Genomic DNA, 12,746 nt, shown 5'->3' with positions numbered 1-12,746 from the left:
TCCAGCAGCTCACCCATGGAGCAGCAACAAAACATGATAGGTAAAAGTTTTTTTCATTAACGTGATACCACTAAGACCTTAATCCCCTCATATCAAAGTGTGAGACATACTCTACATACATGATCCTGAATGACTGAAAGCATATACTCCTTGGAGGTGTGAAAATACCAACCATATCTGCCAAATGACCTTCAAATTGTGCCACCTTGGTATGGCCACAGACAATATCCCGGTGTTGAAGGTAAGATAATACCGTTGAGTAGGGAGTGAACTCCCCTTCCAACATCACTGAATGAAAAAGAAGGTGGTTGCCTCATTGGATGCATGGCAAAGTATTGACCTTTTTTGACCCTGAAGACAACTCACAGATATACCAGATGCCAGTTTAGCCCAATAAAAAATGTTTATTTCAGATGTGTGCGCTGGAGTTTTCCAAGATAAAAAGGTTGCCTTTTTTGTTTTGCTTTCTTTCTTTCTTTCTTTCTTTCTTTCTTTCTTTCTTTCTCCTTTTTTTTTGGGGGGGGGGGTCCGACCTGTTTGTTTAAGGAAAAGAAATTAACTTGTTAAAGGTTCAGGAGCAGGGTCACACCTCAACCACTCCTCTAATCACCTAGCAAGCCTACCTGGTCAACCCATCCAGTACTGTTTGTCTCCGTTCTCTCGATGAGAGACTGTGCTTTGTGCCTGCACTTGATCACATTGATTCAAAACAGACTAACGCGGAAAATAAAACAAAAACCAACTCACCATGGATCCCAAACTGCAAATCAATCCATCTGATTCAGGTGACGAGCTACTCAATAGCATTTCTTCTCCAGTCATGTTATTCTCAAAGCAATCAGACCATAGCCAATTTTCTCACCAAAGCAGCTTGTGTTCTACGATACACATTCCTCAGCCTCATGGGCACCCCCATCCAAGCCCACCTAATGAGATCTCTCCATCTCCGACTCAATCCCAGGCTTTGTCTCCTCCGTCCACGAGGCCCAGGACCCATGGTCACAACAGACATAGACGCGGAAGCCAGCTCAATCGCTCTCCTCATCAGCGGCCTACCTCACGTCCAACTCCCGACAGCCTCCATCGGCACACTCGAGGTGCGCCTCCATCGCATCAGCCATCTCCACATCAAATTAAAATAAGCTTGAAACAAACTTCAGAGACTGGGCCATCGCTTACCTTCAGCGTGCCCTAAAGAGGAAAGTCATCCCCTTCAGTCGCTCTAATAATAAAACTAGGTTAGTTCAACCTTACTTAGCATCCACCAACACTCCAGCCACAGCAAACAACGAGCCTCCTGTGCTTCCGGACCCTCACATGAGCTACCGAACTCCAGGATCACCTCCTCCACCATGGCCACAGCCAGTACCATCAGACCCCCCCCCCCAGCCCCCAGCAGGTACCAGGTCATATTTACCCCTGTGCCTGCTCCCTCTGTCTGATTTCTCTCAGTTCATCACATCTTTCTTTTTCATCCCTGTCTTTCCAGACTTCACAATATCCCCATACATCCTTTCATCCCATCATCCATTCCAGGCCCGTAGCCAGAAACATATTTTGGGGGGGGTCGGACAACACTGCCGAAAGCTACCGGTAAATAAAATTCCCACACTGTATACTATAGCCTAATACCCAACCGTACGGTAAATGTCAACGTATTAATGGCCCATAGATAACCATCAACGCATTAATAAATAAAAGTGGGTCTTACCTTATAAAAGCAGGTCCAATCGTCTTTTTTGTCTGCAAAAGATGTCCAGTACCTCTTCCGGCGTCACCACAATGTCTCTGTGCTCCGAGAACAATGTCAGTCCATTAAGCCGTCTTTCCGTCATTGTACTGCGCATTTTGTCCTTGATCCTTCCCAGACGGGAAAAACTTCTCTCGACATGGGCACTGGTGACAGGAAGCGTGGTCAAAACGCGGAGAAGCTTGAAGATGCTTGGAAACAACTCACTGTTACAGGCATTTAATGCCTCAATGGCATTTTGTGGAACATAAGTTGCATCTTTCCATTTATCCCGCCAGGTGTCAATTTCTGACTTTACAACTTCCAGATGCGGTGACACTTCATCAGGATACAGGTTGGAGAGCGCTTGAGCTGAGCTGTCGTTCAGCATGCTGACCTTAGATGGCAGTAAAGAGCAGAGGTTGGAGATCACATTTCTGTGTTTTCTGAAACGTTCCTTCATCTGTGATGAATAAAAGTCAAGCATGACTATGAAAAGCTTTTGCCCGTAGTGATTTTCACAGGCCTTCAATGGATCCTCATTGCAGTCCGCGCCTCTTCATGGTCAAAATTCAACCCCATACTTGGCTGCTTGGGAAGAGGTCTTTTGGAAAATCTGCCTGAACTCCATCTCAGAGTTAGCCCTCATCTCATCTACCTGCTTAATAACAGCATCAGCAGCTGAAACGCAACTCACCAAGTCACAATTTTCCTTCTGAAGGAAGGTGGGCAGGTGGTAGGTTTTTGCAAGCATCTTCTCACTCACATTCATGGACAGCATGAATTCTGCATTGTCAATTGAATTAAAGAGCTGAGTGGCTTTGACAGATGTGTCTCCTGCGAAGGTTTCACTGATTTTCTGCAGGCTGGATCGCACAGGGTCTAAAAGCTCGTTGAATGTAAATATTGCGTCGTGGCGTTCGACCCATCTCATTTCACACAACTTCGTCAGTAGCGTTTTCTTGCAGTCGGGTAAAAGACGTTCCGTCTCGTGTCGCAGACTGCATGCAGACCGCAAAGCCGAATCATGGAAAAAAGTGCAGATTTCCGAGACAATTCCAAAGCAATTTTGCACCATTTGTACAGTGCAGCACTTGTTTAGGACCAAATTCAAACTGTGGCCGGCACAGTGCACATAAACTACTTGCTTGTGCTTCTCTTTGATTTTAGCTTAGGCACCATTTAAACGGACACTCATGGCAGATGCGCCGTCATATCCCTGGCCACGTAGAAACTGTAAATCTGTCACATATCAGGAAAGAACCCAAAAGCAGACGGGACAACCAGGTAAGGGAAGAATCCAGTCTTTATTGAAGTGACCGATCTCGGGGGTAGAGCAGGAGGTGGCTCTGTGGCAGGTAGGCAGGCAGGCAGAAGTCCATGAATGGCGACATTCCAGTGAAGACTGGTCCACAGTGGAGGCCTTCTAAGGGTGAGGACGATTGCTTGATGGCCAGCTGGCGTGCCGGGGTGAAGGAGGGGGCAGCAGGTGTCAGCTGGTGTAGCAGGTGTCAGCTGGTCTGCCGGGGTGAAGGAGGAGGCAGCAGGTGTCAGCTGGAGTAGCAGGTGTCAGCTGGCGTAGCAGGTGTCAGCTGGTGTAGCAGGTGTCAAGGGTGATCGCTTTGATGTCAAGGGCGAGAGGCTGTGACAGTATCCCCCCTCCGAGGGGCGCCACCGGGCGATCTACTAGGCCCGTCAGGGTGCGTCCTGTGGAAGTCCCGGATGAGGTTCGCGTCCAGGACAAGGCGACGAGGGACCCAACACCTCTCCTCCGGGCCATATCTCTCCCAGTCCACGAGATACTGCAGGCCGCGACCGCGGCAACGAGAGTCCAGGAGATGATGAACGGTGTAAGCTGGATGATCGTTGATCATACGAGGAGGTGGGGGCGGGGGGGCCGGAGGAACTAGAGGGCTGGTAGAGACAGGTTTGAGGCAGGACACATGGAAGGAAGGGTGAACCCGGAGAGTGCGGGGCAGCTTCAGACGGACCACAGAGGGGTTAATGACTTTGACAATGGGAAAGGGACCAATATACCTGGGGGACAGTTTTTTAGCATCAGATCTCAAGGGTAGATCCTTTATAGAGAGAGAGCCATACCTGGTCACCAGGGGAGTAGTCCGGAGCAGGGGTGCGATGACGATCCGCCAAGCGCTGGTAACAGCCGGAGGCCCTGAGCAGTGCAGCACGGGCTCGTCGCCAAGTCCGACGGCACCGACGGACATGGGCCTGGACAGACGGAACCGGAATGTCTACCTCTTGAGAAGGAAAAAGGAGGGGTTGATAGCCGTAAAGGCATTGAAAAGGGGACAACCCAGTAGCAGACGATGGCAAGGTGTTATGGGCATATTCTACCCAGGGAAGTTGTGAGGACCAAGAGGATGGGTTGGCAGACACCAGACAGCGGATGACAGTCTCCAATGCCTGGTTGGCCCTCTCGGCCTGGCCGTTGGTCTGAGGATGGAACCCCGATGACAGGCTGACGGTGGCACCGATGGCAGAGCAGAAAGCCTTCCAGACAGCAGAAGTGAACTGGGGGCCACGGTCAGACACTATATCATGGGGAAGAGCGTGGACCCAGAAAACCTCCCTGACCAGCAGATCCACAGTCTCTCGGGCCAAAGGCAGTTTAGACAAGGGCAAAAAGTGAGCAAATTTACTGAAGCGATCAACGACAGTCAGTACAACGGTGTTACCGTCAGAGGCGGGCAGACCAGAGACGAAATCCAAGGACAGATGCGACCAGGGACGGTGTGGAACAGGCAGGGGGTGCAGCAGACCGGCACTGGCCCGAGTGGAGGGCTTATTCCGGACACAAACAGGACAGGCAGAAACAAAAGACCCAGTATCCTCCGTCATGGAAGGCCACCAGAACCGCCTGCGGAGGAAGGCTAGGGTACGGGTTACTCCAGGATGGCAGGTAAATTTGGAAGAGTGAGCCCACTGCAACACGCTAGATCTAACAGCGTCTGGAACAAACAAGCGCCCGGGGGGACCGTTACCTGGGTCAGGCTGAGTCTGTTGTGCTGCCATGACCTCCCTTTCAATGTTCCAGGTGACAGCCGCAGCCGCAACCACACAGGTAGAGGGAACGATGGTGTCAGGTTGGAGCTTGGGCTCAGACTCCTCCCCATGCACACGAGACAGAGCATCGGGCTTGGCATTCCTGGAGCCAGGTCTGTACGTCAAAGAAAAATTAAAACGACCAAAAAAGAGCGCCCACCTGGCTTGGCGCGCGGTGAGTCACTTTGCTGACTGGATGTATTCCAGGTTCTTATGGTCAGTCCACACTATAAAAGGAAGCTCAGACCCCTCCAGAAAATGTCGCCATTCCTCCAGTGCCAATTTCACCGCCAGGAGCTCACGATTCCCCACATCATATTTCCTTTCAGCTGGGGAGAGACGGCAAGACAAGAAGGCACAGGGGTGTGTCTTGCCATCCTCACTGGAGCGCTGAGGAAGGACCGCCCCCACCCCAATCTCAGAGGCGTCCACTTCTACAACGAACTGCTTGGTTGGGTCTGGCTGGATGAGGATAGGAGCTGTGGTGAAGCGGTGCTTGAGGGCTTGGAAAGCTGCCTCTGCTACAGGGGTCCACAGGAACGGTCTGGAGGTGGAGGTGGGAGCGGTTAGTGGGGCCGCAACGCAGCTGTAGTTGCAGATGAACTGTCTGTAGAAGTTGGCAAACCCGAGGAACCTCTGAAGCTGCTTACGGCTGGTCGGGCTTGGCCACTCATAAACCGCTCTGACCTTGGCGGGGTCCATTCTCATCTGCCCATCGGCCACGATGTAGCCCAGGAAGGTGACTGAAGGGGCATGGAATTCGCACTTCTCTGCTTTTACGAAAAGGCGGTTCTCCAGAAGCCGTTGAAGGACTTGGCGGACGTGCATGACATGCTCTGACAGGTCTCTGGAAAAAATCAGGATATCATCCAGGTAAACAAAAACGAAACGATCCAACATGTCACGTAGGACGTCATTGACCAGACTCTGGAAGACAGCTGGGGCATTAGTGAGACCAAACGGCATCACCAGATATTCAAAATGCCCCAGGGGGGTGTTGAAGGCAGTCTTCCATTCATCTCCGTCTCGAACCCGGGCCAGGTGGTAAGCATTGCGGAGGTCTAGTTTAGTGAACACTGTGGCTCCCTGGAGAGAATCAAAAGCGGAAGTCATGAGGGGCAGAAGGTACTTATTCTTGACTGTGATGTTATTGAGGCCTCTATAGTCAATACACGGCTAGAGGGTCTTGTCCTTCTTGGCCACAAAAAAGAACCCCGCACCAAGGGGTGATGATGACGGGCGAATAAGACCAGCAGCCAAGGAGTCCTTGATGTACCTCTCCATGGACTCCCGCTCAGGCTTGGAGAGGCTATATAGGCGACTGCTGGGGAGGGGAGCGCCCGGCAGCAGGTCAATAGCGCAATCATAGGGGCGATGAGGAGGCAGGGAGAGAGCTTGCTGCTTGTTGAACACGGCTTGGAGGTCAAGGTACTCTGGAGGCACCAGTGACAGGTCAGAGGTCTCAGAGCTTGACACCTGACAGGGGACAGACTGAGGCAGAGCAGACTGGAGGCATATGGCATGACAGACGGGACTCCAACTTGAAATTCTGGCCGATGACCAATCAATATGGGGACTATGCTTAACCAGCCAGGGATGACCAAGTATAATGGGAACAAATGGAGAATTGATAACGAAAAAACTTAACTCCTTTTGATAGTTTCCCGACAACAGGAGGCGCACAGGCTCGGTCTTAGAGGTTATCCGGGCCAGGAGACGCCCATCCAGGGCATTAGCTTCAATAGGCTGGTTCAGACTCACAGTGGCAAGACCTAACTGCTTCACAACACTTGCATCCAAAAAGCTTTCATCAGCTCCAGAGTCAATTAAAGCCAAAAGTTTAGTGGACTGACCTTTAAAACTGATGGTAGCTTGCAACTGGGTACGTGGACGAGGAGACAGAGGGCAGACAGTTGGGCTCACGAGGATCCTCCCCCTCCCTCGTGAGCCTGCTAGTTTGACGGAACGGTGAGGGCAGGAGGCGAGAAAGTGACCAGGCTGACCACAATACAAGCAGCTGTTCTCGGTGATGCGACGTTGACGCTCCTCCGGGTTGAGCCGGAAGCGGCCGAGTTGCATCGGCTCCGAAGCTGGGGAAGAGTCACGCCTCGGGCTTTCTCGGAGGACGGCAACCTCAGTCGAGCGAGCTCGGCCCCCAGAGTTTGGAGGTGTGGCCCGTGGTAAGTTGTTGTGACCAGGAAAGCGGCGTGTCCTCTCTCGCCTCCGTTCCCGGAGACGGTTGTCCACACAAATGGCCAGGGTAACCAATTCCTCCAACCCTCCAGGCTCGGGGTAGGAAACCAATTCGTCCTTTATGGATTCGCTTAGCCCGTTGGAAAAGCCGGCTTGGAGGGACTCGTTGTTCCATCCGCTCTCCGCTGATAGCGTACGGAACTCAACTGAGTAGTCAGCGACGCTGCGGGAACCCTGGCGGAGAGAGATCAGTCTTTTTGACGCCTCCTTTCCCCGCACGGGATGATCAAAAACCTGGCGAAAAGCAGTGGTGAGCTCAGCGTAGGATGAGGACTTGGAGGCCCGCATCTCCCACACCGCTGTAGCCCAATCCAGGGCGCTTCCCCGGAGAAGACCCATGATGTAAGCGACTTTGGCCCCATCCGTGGAATATGACTGGGGCTGCTGGTTAAACACAATCTCACACTGCATCAAAAAAGGGCGACAAAGTCCAAAATCTCCATCATACTTATCGGGCGGGGCAACCCATGGTTCCTTAGCCGAAGTTGATGGCGCTGGGGGTGGCGGAGCTGGAGGGGCGGATCCCGGGCTAGCGGAGGCACTAAGTTGGGTCTGGATTCCGGAGATCTTTGAGCTGAGCCCACGGAGGGCGTCAGCCATCCCCTGTAGCACCTGGCTGTGCTGGCCGAGGACCGATTCCTGGTTGGCTACAGCCTGGCAGACCGTGGCCAGGTCTGTGGTGGAATGGTCTGCTGGGTCCATAGTGGCTGGAACGTACTGTCACGTATCGGGAAAGAACCCAAAAGCAGACGGGACAACCAGGCAAGGGAAGAATCCAGTCTTTATTGAAGTGACCGATCTCGGGGGTAGAGCAGGAGGTGGCTCTGTGGCAGGTAGGCAGTTAGGCAGAAGTCCATGAATGGCAACGTTCCAGCGAAGACTGGTCCACAGTGGAGGCCTTTTAAGGGTGAGGGCGATTGCTTGATGGCCAGCTGGCGTGCCGGGGTGAAGGAGGGGGCAGCAGGTGTCAGCTGGCGTAGCAGGTGTCAGCTGGTGTAGCAGGTGTCAAGGGTGATCGCTTTGATGTCAAGGGCGAGAGGCTGTGACAAAATCAACGCCTGCATTTGTCAACTGACTTTCGATTGAATTGGCGATTGCCTCCCCGGTTAACCTCGATATCAACAAAGGACAAAAAATCCTCTCTGATGCTATATTGGCTGTCATGCTGGTTCACGTGTCTGACACAGACAGAAAGCTGCTCCCGCCCTGAAACATCTTTCATTTCATCTGCCAACACAGCGAAACACTGCGCGGAGTTTATTTTCTGCACCAGTTTGTTTGTTATCACATCTCCAATTATGCTGATTATTTCATTTTGTACATCAGGACTGCAGTAGCTAGCGTTTGCTGCACATTTACTCAAGTGTTGTAACAGTACTGTGTCGCCAGATGTAGCCCTAAACCTGAGTAAAGCCCTGAAATTTCCGTCATTGTGAGTTGGCTCATTCAATGTCACTGGTCCTGAATCAATATCACCTCTCAGGGCGAGTTCTTGGCGACCGCAAAAAATCAACGTTGCAATGATGCTTTTGAGTTTTTCTCTGTTATCTTGGACTCGCTTTTTTCTCTCAGAATCTAGCCTCAGTGAAATTGCATCCATTTTATTGTTGAGAACCATTTGGAAATTGTCCGCTTTCAAACATGCATCCTTGTGATATGCCTTTTGTGCATGGTCTTTGAACGTCTCTAAAGCATGTTTCCAGTCTGAGAAGTGGACATTAATTAGCTTGCCAGCTTTTCTGTGCCCTCCCTTGCCCACATGCTCGACTGCAAACGCAACACAGTGCTTACAAAAACAACCGTCGGACCTTGTTGAGTATACTAGCCAGCTAAACTGGTCAATCCAATGACGTTGGAAACGTAGTTTACCTCCTAGTTTTGTAGGGAATGTTTGTCCGATATTGGCCGTCCAGTCCAGTGAGTATATTTCTCTTCTCTGTTCGTCTGCTATTTTCCCACCAATATAATCCACAAAGTCGTGTGAAAACGTTTCCGAGGTAGAGGACGGCGGGCGGGTCTGCTAACTCTGGCTCCGTTTCCGAGGAGGAGGGCAGTGGGTCTGCTAACACTTGCTCCGGAAAATCGGTAACGTTAGTGACCAGATCATCTGTAATGTTCTTTTTTTTCTTTTTTGGGTCGGGACACGTTGAAACAAAAAAATCACTGATTTTACGAATATTAATTTTACTGCTCTTGCCTGATTTACAGGTAGCTTTCGGCGGCTCCATTGCTTTTGAAAAGCAAACTATAGATCGACCATTTAGCTAGCATAACCAGTGGCAGGTTGCTTAGCTGACTCGTCAGACCCCTGAGCCAATCAAAAGCGTGTGATTTTATTTGTTCTACGAAACAGACCAATAAGATACATCATGTTTGGAAACAAATTAACTGACAGGTTTAACGCCTGTCAGTCACGATGGATGCAGTGTATGAGTAGGCTAGAGGGGCGGTGACAAATAATCAAAACGATAACTAAATAATTATTGGTGCCATTTCAGATGGGCCGTGGGGTTTCGGGGGGGGGGGTTCAGACACGAAAACCACCTACCTTGCTACGTGCCTGATCCATTCCTCTACCTTTCCTTCAGTCATACACAGCAACACAGCTCGTTCTACTTCTAATACTTCCCTAACAGCAAACACAACAACCCAAAACTCTCGCCCAGTGACCCCAGAGGCCCCATCTCAGATGAACCAAGCTAGGATAATTTCAGCCTCCCCCTCCATTTCCTACTGGTCTACCCATTTTCCCCTCCCTCCATAACACTCAAATTTTTCTACATACATCTTTTCACCCTAGCTACAGCAATGCCAACCCCACGGCCAGCTTCATCAATCAGCTGCCCTTCCCGTCCCTACAGCTTTACGCCAGTGACATTTCTTTTTTCTAAACCCGACGACATTCAACTTTACACCGATGCAGCTCCTTCCATAGGCTTCGGCAGTTACTATGGCAGGAGATGGTTCGCGTCCAAGTGGCCCCCAGAGTTCATTTTTCTTGTCTCACAATCCTTTCCCCCCCTTGTCCATGTTCCATGAGCTGTACCCCATCATAATACCTGCCATTCTTTGGGGGCACGAATAATCTAGGAAGTATACACTCATCCACGCAGACAACACCACAGTAGTAAAACTCATAAACAAAGGTTGATCTCGTTCTCCAGAAATTATGCAGTTCCTACACAGACTCACATTAATCTCCACCTAACCAGTTCTTCCTCTGTGCAGCTCAGGTCCCCAGGCACCACAACTGCATAGCTGATTCATTGTCTTGCGTCCCCTTCCAGAAATTCAGACTTTTGGCCCCTGAATCCCACATCCATCCATAACCAGTCCCACCATTTTCAGCCACCATATTCAACTAGTTCCACAACTCGCAAACCTATCAAATGCTTCACAAGAATCCATCCTTAACAGCCTTGCACCATGCACACTCTCAGCCTACCAAACTGACTGGAAATGTTTCAAAGCATATCTCGCCACCTGCCAGTTGGTAGGTAGCAAGATATGCCTTGGTCCTTTCCCTCGCTAGACATCATAACTATGTGCAACTTTATTACCCACGCTCATTCAACGCTAAAAAAATCCGTTCCTCCACAATCCAGACTTACTTGCTGGGAATCAACATTTTCTTAAAATTGGTCACCAGCCACTGTCCCTCTATCTTCTATTCCCATGTATACATGCTTCGTAAAGGCTTGTGAAAACAAGAACCTGCCCTCTCTGCAAAACGCTTGCCACTCACATCTGATCTTCGCAGCTTCTGAATCCTTTCACTATGCTCAGGCTACTCATCTTAGAAAAAAAGTGCTATATAAAATGCAACTTGATTGATTGGTTGATCTCCCACAGTCGACCTAACCTTAGAATCCATATTTTTGCTGGCCTTTTTTGGCTTCCCACATTGCTCTGAATTCGCCTCCAACTTCTTCTACCTATAATCCATGTCTTAATCCCAGTCTGTCAGACATCCCTGTTCACACTACTGACCCTCTCATATTCACACTCCATAGAGGGAAAACGGACCAATTAGGAGCTCCATTTCCCATCTACATCTTCCGCCTGCCTAGAGTCCTACCTCTGCCCATATGAGCCACTATCCAAATATGTCTGTTCCAGGTATGCTGCAAATGCCTCACCTCAAGACCCACTCTTTCTTACTGAAACCGAGAAAGTGGCCACCAGATTCTTGTTTAACAATTTTTCTTTTTGCGTCTTTGGCATATCTCTGAAACATTATTCTATCCATTCCTTCCACATTGGAGTGGCTCCCACAGCAGGTAGACTGGGCATCTCAGATAAAACAATTCAAGTTCTCGGTCATCTCAGGCATATCGTTCTTACAGCCGCAATAATCCCAATGACTTCTGTCAAGCCCATGCTCACCTCAGCTCCATCTAATCCAACTTTTTGGGGGTACGTAGTCGGAAAACCATCACCTGAGACGAAACCCTCACCCTGAATCTCTTCCCCAGCCATCGTATGTCAAGATGTCTCAAGCGGCCTAACCAGACAACCTCCACATCCATCCTCACGTCCATAATTAATCCCCATCATCCAATGCTTCCTCTCATTAAACCTCTAAACTCACTTTGTTGTGGTGTGGTCCTTGCTACTGAAATTAAGTTGTTAACTTGTTAACTAAGGTTCGGGAGCAGGGCCACACCTCAACCCCTCCTCCAATGACCTGCTCAAGCTTACTTATACTTGGTCAACCCATCCAGCACTCTTTGTCTCCGTTCTCTCAACTCCCTCCCTCTCTTGCGTTCACCCTTGTACCTCATCCCTCCCCCTACGCATCCTTCACATCCATTCATCCCCTCATCCCTCACCATCCTTCTTCACATCCTTCATTCCCTCTTCACTCCTTTTTTTCCTCTCCTCTTTTCTGGCACCATCTGGGGTATGTATTCAGCTCGGCACTGGAGGACAAAGGCAAAAACTCACATCCACACAAGTACTGGGATTTCACAAATGCTCGTCGTTTATTAACTACACGTCAACCTTACCAAGCCCGGTTGTACGGCTACTATTTTATCATACATGAACAAACAGAGGCCACATCTGGATCCATTCTATAAAAATAAAACCACTGCATACGTTATGTATTATATAATTACATATCTGCAAGAATATCCAACTGATAAATCAGCTAATGTGATGATCACTTTCAAATGCAATGAAAAGAGCAAATGCAATGAAAAGAACTGCTATGTATAGGGCCATTTCCCAGTGGAATAGGTTGCCATATGTTATTACTCAGGCAACAAGTAAAGAAAGTTTTAAAAAGCAACTTAAGGGGTTATTTTTGGGTACAGACATACACAATGTCTAAAATGTCTAATACATAACTTTTTATATTTTTATTCTGAAATACGTATGTAGCTCAAAGCAGTTGGTAGGAGCAGTCTGTGATCGATGCTACTGTAAGTGTGTGTGTGTGTGTGTGGGGGGGGTTATGTGTTTGGCTTCTCTAATAATGCATGTTTTATTGAGGTGGGTGGGATGGGGTGGGGGATGAATTTAATTTAATAATGCAACTGTGTTTATTTATGTATCCATGCATGTGAAAGCACGGATGATGTAGGAAGTTTTAAATGTGGACCCCAGGAAGAGTAGCTGTTGCCTTGCGTGGCAGCTAATGGGGATCTAAATAAACATAAACATAAACTTTCAACAATTTAAATGAGTATGTGTCACT

The sequence above is a fragment of the Lampris incognitus genome, chromosome 3, assembly GCF_029633865.1.
Source record: "Lampris incognitus isolate fLamInc1 chromosome 3, fLamInc1.hap2, whole genome shotgun sequence".
NCBI classification, from domain to species: Eukaryota; Metazoa; Chordata; class Actinopteri; order Lampriformes; family Lampridae; genus Lampris; species Lampris incognitus.
This window is presented reverse-complemented; position numbering follows the sequence as displayed.